General features: G+C 43.5%; 1 non-coding gene across 1 annotated transcript; it reads left to right on the forward strand.

The window, feature by feature from the left end:
* The first annotated feature begins 4,898 nt into the window (after positions 1-4,898).
* LOC138780001 (U2 spliceosomal RNA) lies at positions 4,899-5,097 on the forward strand. The gene has a single exon (XR_011361224.1). It is a non-coding gene; the product is annotated as a U2 spliceosomal RNA (small nuclear RNA).
* The last annotated feature ends 2,581 nt before the right edge of the window (positions 5,098-7,678 follow it).

Here is a 7,678-nt window from a genome sequence, read left to right on the forward strand (position 1 = left end):
AAAAAAACGGATCAAAACGGATCCGTTTTGATCCGTTTTTTTTTTTTATAATGGAAGTCAATGGAAAAACGGATTAAAACTGATGCACACAAATGTATCCGTTTTTTTCATCTGTTTTTGCACAGAACGGATGAAAGAAACTGATTGCAAAAATGCAGTGTGACCTAGCCTTATAAAGACAACCATCGGCCGGGGGCAATGATCATCTGCTGATCGTCCTCTTTTGGTCCTGACCTAAAATCACCGTCCGCTGGCTGATGGACGTGTACAGAAAAGAATAAAGTATCTACGTACCTGTCCACGCTCCCCGGAGGGCTTCTGCCCCTCCCAGGTGTCTTCCTGGCTTCTGCCCGCAGCCGCCGGTGGAACTTCAGAGCCGGACTCTGAAGTAACAGGCCGCTCAACCAATCACTGTCCGACGGAGCCGCGAGCAGTGATTGGCTGAGTGGCCTGTCACTTCAGAGGCTGTCCTTGCAGTTTTCCTGGCGGCTGCGGGCAGTGAGCAGAAGCCAGGAAGACACTGGGAAAAGTCGCTCTTAAACTGACTGACCAAAAAGAGTGACTTTGGTGTAGTCCCTTTAAGAGCGACTTTGGTGCCGTCCCTGTGATAGCGACTTTGGTGCCGTCCATTTGAGAGCGACTTTGGTACTGGTTTCTCAAGAGAAAATTTGTTGCCTCCACTTGATGAGCAACTTTTGTCTTGTCCCTTTTAGTGCAACTTTGGTCCTTCCCTTTAAGTGCGATTTTGGTGCCGTCCGTTTAGGAGCAACTTCTTAAAGGGCGGCGGTTAAAGTCACTCTTAAGGGACAGTACTAAAGTCGCTCTTAAATCGACAGTACCCACAATTCACTCTTGCAGGGCTGTTGCATAAGTCCCTCTTAAAGGGACCAAGTATAATTCCAAACAAGAAGTAGTCCACAGCGCCTGCACAGATATACCCCAGTGAAAATTGGAGGGAATGGAGTGGAAGCGGGATTAGTATGGTGGATCAGGGGATCGTGGTGCTGCTCACAATAACCACAGTTAATGTTATACAACTGGGATAGAAGAAAAAAGGAGCGCACTCACCCCGTAAAATCAGGTACTTCTTTATTCCTTAATCAAAGATTAAAGCCATCCATGTGAACATCGGGTGGTAGGAACGCCAGAGCACTAGAATCACTGATGAGTGACAGCTGCTTCGCGCCTTGCTGCGCTTCTATCAGACGTCGCTACCCCATGCACGTACACAGGTGTATTATAACCGAGTGGACGTAGATGGGGGGCGTTACACAAGTAATTAAAAACAACATGTGATTTAACCCTGTGTTACAGAAACATACTGAGGTCTATTCTATCGTTCAGACCACTTGCTCCCTGCGCATTAGTGGCCAATATTAACGTGCTTCTTTTTGTAGGAGTATCTTATTTACATCTTGCCCAGAACTTCCTTGTATCTTTTCTAGACCCATGAACTTAATTTGTTTTATGTCGTTGTTATGTACGTCTTTCATATGTTTGATGAACAAGTCGCTCCTATGCTGTGCGGAGTGATCGTATATGCTCACTGAACCTGTGGTTAAGGCATCTGATGGTTTTGCCTATATAGTATAAACCGCAGGTACAGGTCATTGCATAAACAACATTTTTAACTTCGGCAACATATTAGATCTTTTATTTTCTGTGTCACGCCTCCTAATGTAACCATTTTGTTTTCCCCATAATATGGGCACCAAGAACATGATCCGCATTTATAATTACCTTTCGGGGTACTTTTGTAAGACAATTTTCTTTATTTTTGTCTTCTTGTAGCTTACTATGGACTAAAAAATCTTCAAATTTTTACATCTCTTAAATGTGACCATAGGGGTGTCAGGTATTTGCGTGGCAAGAACCGGATCCTCTTTTATCAAGTACCAGTTGTCATGAATGGATTTTTTTATTATGTTGGCTAATGGAGAATATTTAAATGTGAATGCAAAATGAGAATTCTTCTTGTTAATGTCTATTTGATTTTTTGAACTGTTGCCTTAAGGGACGGTGCCAAATTCGTTTTTTAATGGTAAAGGGCCAAATTCACTCTTAAAGTTATGGTGTGAGTGAATGTACCAAAGTGAGTGTAACAAAGTTTCTTTTCAAGGGACTGGACCACAGTTGCTCTTAAAGGGATGGGACCACTTAAAGTGATTGCACCAAAAATTCTCTTGAAGGGCTGGCAACAAAGTTGCTCTTTAATAATTGGTAGCTATCTATACATAGCTAGATAGACGCATAAACACATAGATAGATAGATAGATAGTAGCAAGGAATTGCAGCACTTCCAAAGTAGTGAAAACAACTGGTGGTTTATTTGGTGAAGCAAATAACAAAAAATCAGCAACGTTTCTGTCTCATCACGAGACCTTTCTCAAGCACAAAAATCAGTGACTCATATCCTTTTATATACTTAGTGAAATACAAAACAGGTGAATAATCACAGTGAAATCATGTGACTCAAAATACACAAGTGTTGTGAAAATTTTTTACAAAATAGGGTTCCAATCAGGAACACTGTGTAGTTACAAATTGCGTATACAATACATTTCATACAGTGATGTATATACAGCGTGTTACCAATGTTAAAATATATTAAATTAAATCGGCGGGGATAGCTTCCACTCACCACTGCTCAGAGAAGAAAAAGGTAAAATGTAGTTGTCTCCATGCTTGTTCGCCCTCGTTGTGAATGGTTTGTAAACAACATCATCCCGCATGCGCGGGTCCGTGGGTGTGTGTCAACTGGCTTACGTCATTGTAAGGAAGACATAACAACAAACACAATGTCACTACAGTCAAGTATGTACTTAATGTCCAGCCATAGGAACTTCTGCAGCTTCTGACGTATCTTCACACTGGTCATAGTGTTAGAAATGCTCAGTAAAATTGTGGCCCCTCGATCCATGAAAAACGCAGGTGTTAACAAAATCTCATGTGAACACTGACTATAATGGGGCACACAGGGAAGGAGCTGAGAATGGGTCTAAAGACGTAAAGGGATAGGAACTCATTCCAGTGTATCAGGGTTATCCGGTGGAGAGGAGAGCATTCCCGCATAGCGGAATCGCTTCTCCAGTCAAAAACCTGGGGGTCAACCGGATCCACGATGTGGACCACGGGACTCCCAGACGGTCACCCAAACCCCTATGCAAACTTTTCCCTCATCTAACCCAAAGCCCCAGCACATACTGGTATGTCGCATTCCACACTGCAGTGTGACTGTGTCCATTGAAGACTGTGCAGTCATCAAAATCCGGGCAGTGTATGGAGAACAAAAAAACAACAATCAATCAGAGCAGTGATTGGTGGGCAGCCCTCCTCGCCGTTCCAAAAAGAAATCTACAAAAAAGAAAGGAGAAAGGATATAAGTAACAACAAAATACAGAGTGAAACAAGACAAAAAATCTAGATGAGCTTTCGGACAAACCACTTCCCTGCAAAATTCATCTGTACATTTTAGTTGTAATAACAAATTCCGCATTTAACCCTTTAGGTTGCAATGTGTCAAGTCTGTGGATCCACATAAGTTCACGTTTTTTAAGCAATGTGGTCCGGTCACCTCCCCTTTTGAGGGGTGGTATATGATCCAAAATTTTTAACTTTAGATCACTTTCCCTGTGTCCCAGGTCCAAAAAATGTTTGGAAACTGGTAAGTCTTCCCTTTTTGTTCTAATCGAATACCTGTGTTGATTCAATCTGGTTCTCATGTCTCGGGTTGTTTCTCCAATGTATAAAAGTTTACATGGACACCAGAGGACATAAATTATCCAGCTGGATGTACATGTAAGGTAGAAATTGATGTTATACACTTTGCCAGTAGATGGATGTGTAAAGTTAGTCCCTTTGTTCATGTATGTGCAACTGACGCACTGTCTACATGGGAATGACCCTTTATTCTTCACCATAAGAAATTTTTGTCCACTGCCGGTTTCTTTTCTAGTCACTTCCCCTTTAACTAAACTGTCTCTTAAGTTCTTATTCCTTCTATAGGACATCAGGGGTGGTGTCTGTAGTTCCGGTACATTTTTATAACTCTCTTTCATGATACTCCAATGCTGTCTAACCACCTTTGCTATTTTAGGGGAAAGATCACTATACGTGGTGACACAAGGTATTCTCTTGTCCGTGCTCGCCATGTTGGATACCGGCTCTACTGAAGCTGTTTTTCTTTGTGTTCCCTCAGGAGACCCCGCGGGTACCCTCTCTCAACAAACTCCTCTGTCATGGTGTTGAGTGCTACCTCCAACTTTCTAGGGGAGTCTGTGATCCTGCGCGCCCTAAGCATCTGGCTAAAGGGTAAGGCTGTATATACATCACTGTATGAAATGTATTGTATACGCAATTTGTAACTACACAGTGTTCCTGATTTTGTAAAAAATTTTCACAACACTTGTGTATTTTGAGTCACATGATTTCACTGTGATTATTCACCTGTTTTGTATTTCACTAAGTATATAAAAGGATATGAGTCACTGATTTTTGTGCTTGAGAAAGGTCTCGTGATGAGACAGAAACGTTGCTGATTTTTTGTTATTTGCTTCACCAAATAAACCACCAGTTGTTTTCACTACTTTGGAAGTGCTGCAATTCCTTGCTACTATTTGAAGAGGAGACGTGGATCCAGTCTCCATTGCTGGCACTCCGAGCACCTGTTCCTGTGAGTGCACTCCGTTCTGCTGTTAGATAGATAGATAGATAGATAGATAGATAGATAGATAGATAGATAGATAGATAGACAGACAGACAGACAGACAGACAGATAGACAGATAGTGACAGAGAGAGATAAATGCTTCTATGTTGTCCATGGTAAAGCCGCCGCCAAACTGAGACATGTATGCCATGTGTTGTCTGATTGGCTTTTGTGGCGTCCCCTCAGAGGCCGCTCCCTTATAGCCTTTTGGCTTAGACCAGAGGTGTAGTATATATATATATATATATATATATATATATATATATATATATATACTGTATATATGTACATGAGATGGATTTTTAGAACAGTGAGACGGAAAAAGACCGTGCTCTGTCCTCTCCAGGCCTTGACCTTGTACTGCAGTACTTCCAGGTTCAGTGCCCTCCCGAGTGCGTTTCCAAAAATCCGACATTAGTCACCCCCCCACAGGGTGCACAGCTGCACCCCGAATGCATTCTCAAAAAATAAACCGCCATATGGTGCACAGCTGCACCCCAAGTGCCTTTCCAAAAAATACACCCCCCACAGGGTGCGCAGCTGCCCCCAAGTGCCTTTCCAAAAAATACACCCCCCACAGGGTGCTCAGCTGCACCCCAAGTGCGTTTCTAAAAAATAAACCGCCATTTGGTGCACCACTGCACCCCAAGTGCCTTTCCAAAAAATTAAATCCCCACCGGTTGCACAGCTGCAACCCAAGTTCCTTTCCAAAAAATACAACCCCCTCCCCCAGGGTGCGCAGCTGCACCCCAAGTGCGTTTCCAAAAAAATAAACCGCCATATGGTGCACCACTGCACCCCAAGTGCCTTTCCGAAAAATACACCTCCCCCCAACAGGGTGCGCAGCTGCACCCCAAGTGTGTTTCCAAAAAATACAACCCCCCACAGGGTGCGTAGCTGCACCCCAGGTGCCTTTCCAAAAAATGCACCCCCCCCCCAGGGTGCGTAGCAGACTTTTCATACCACCCTGCGTGTTGTAAGCACCTTGGCCGGTGAGTGCACATATAAGGCTTTACATTTACCATGTGTGAATGGAGCAAAAGTTGTTTACATCTAGCATACACAGAGAAACATTCCGTGATGATGTCATCAAGGCTGTGATGTCACATATAACTGCCAGGCAGACAGACAGACACTGTAGTTGCAGCTCCAAGTGCCTTTCCATTTTTTGCAGTTTTTATAACTTATTTTATATCATACGTCATGGTGCTTGTTCCAGTAAAAAGTAATCTTTTATCATCTGCGGATTAGGAGACCTGGGCGGGACTTCATTGCCGAAGCGCCACTTAGCCCCGCCCCAGCATCACTTAGCCATGCCCCCGCTGTGACGTCATTGGCACATAGGCCCCGCTCCTTAGCGGCCATTAGAAGGGCTGGCCTAAAGGTCTAAGCCCCACCCCCACTAGATTGATCCCCACCACCAGGCTAAGTGGCGTTTCAGCGGAGCTTAGTGGCGCCTTTTTTTGTGTTTTATGTTTTCTCACATCCATATGGCTTTTTACATAATAGTTTTTATTTATGTAGATCCCATGTATGTGTTTTATATGACATATGTATGAGCTGATTGCCCTTTGACCTACAACAGGGGGGGGGATGGGCTTTTCAGCTCATGTAGGGTATTTAAGGAATGAAATGTCTTGTATTGTTATGCTTCAGGAAATGAGAGCCCGAATGCGTTTGATTTTTCAAATAAGTTTTATTATTTGGAACCTACCCCTCTGGATATCCTGTCTACACTCTGTGATATTGGAGCGACTTCTGATGCAGTGTCAGACTGCAGTATCTGGGGCCCACCAGAGGAAATGATCCTGGGGGCCCACCAATGAAGAACCAGTGAGAAACAACATGTCAGTCAGTGTCAGTGCAGGGTCTAAAGCTGGGGGCACACCGGAGGATTCTCCGGTCCTCTGGTGGGCCAGTCGGGCACTGTTCTGATTTTCTGTTGTGGTTTTATACACAAGGTTGTCCTTGTTGTGGGTCTGGTCCTCTGTGAGCTGCATAGATCTAACCCTGCAAAAGGGATCTGTAGTGTTGTGCCTATATTTGCACATACTGGATTAGTATTCCTCTCAAGTTTATAATTAGTCTACCGCGCCTATGTGAATAATGAAGAGAAGAGGCACGCGGCCTGTGATATCATTAGCAAACGGTCAGGATGGCACGCACGGCCCTTGACAGCATCGCCACATGTGTGAATATGGAGGTTGGCGCAAGCCTGCAGGAGGCCATCTGGCGCAGAATATTCATGGAGCTAAGGCTAGGTTCACACTGCGTTTTTTGCAAAAAATGGATGAAAAAAACTCATGCATCGGTGTGCATTCGTTTTGATCCGTTTTTCCTTTGACTTCCATTTTAAAAAAAAAAACGGATCAAACGGATACTTTTTTTTAACGGACACAAAAACGTAGCTGACACTACTTTTGTGTTCGTCCAAAAAAAAACGGATCCGTTAAACGTAAGCTGAAAACGCAATGTGAACCTAGCCTAACTAGAAAGCTGTCACTTTAGCACACTGTCAGGACCTCAGGTCGGCTCTAGGTGCTGACAGATTCCCTTTAAGAAAAAACAGAGGCCAAACAGGATGAAACAAGACAGCCATCCCCGGCATCCTGCTGACATAGACTCAGATTGCACAATAAACACATCTATCAGGGTCCAGTTTTTTGACAGGAGAGAAACATAAGTCTTATGGAAACTCGTCAAACAGATAGTTTTAACCATAACGGACGTCCCACTAAAAACCTATGGATCAGATAACAGCTCCTTTGAATATAAGCAATATAGATCAGAGAGGTCGCCCTCAGCTGTTGCAAAACTTCAATTCCCATCATGCCTGGAGCTAAAACTTAGGACAGGGATTGCAGTTTTGCAGCAGCTGGAGGGCAGTGGTTTCCCCATCCCTGCTGTAAATAATATATAATAGAATATCATTGTGGCGATGACATCTGGAAGTGATTTTATTTATTTTATGA

This window comes from Dendropsophus ebraccatus, unplaced genomic scaffold (assembly GCF_027789765.1).
Source record: "Dendropsophus ebraccatus isolate aDenEbr1 unplaced genomic scaffold, aDenEbr1.pat pat_scaffold_801_ctg1, whole genome shotgun sequence".
Lineage (NCBI taxonomy): Eukaryota > Metazoa > Chordata > Amphibia > Anura > Hylidae > Dendropsophus > Dendropsophus ebraccatus.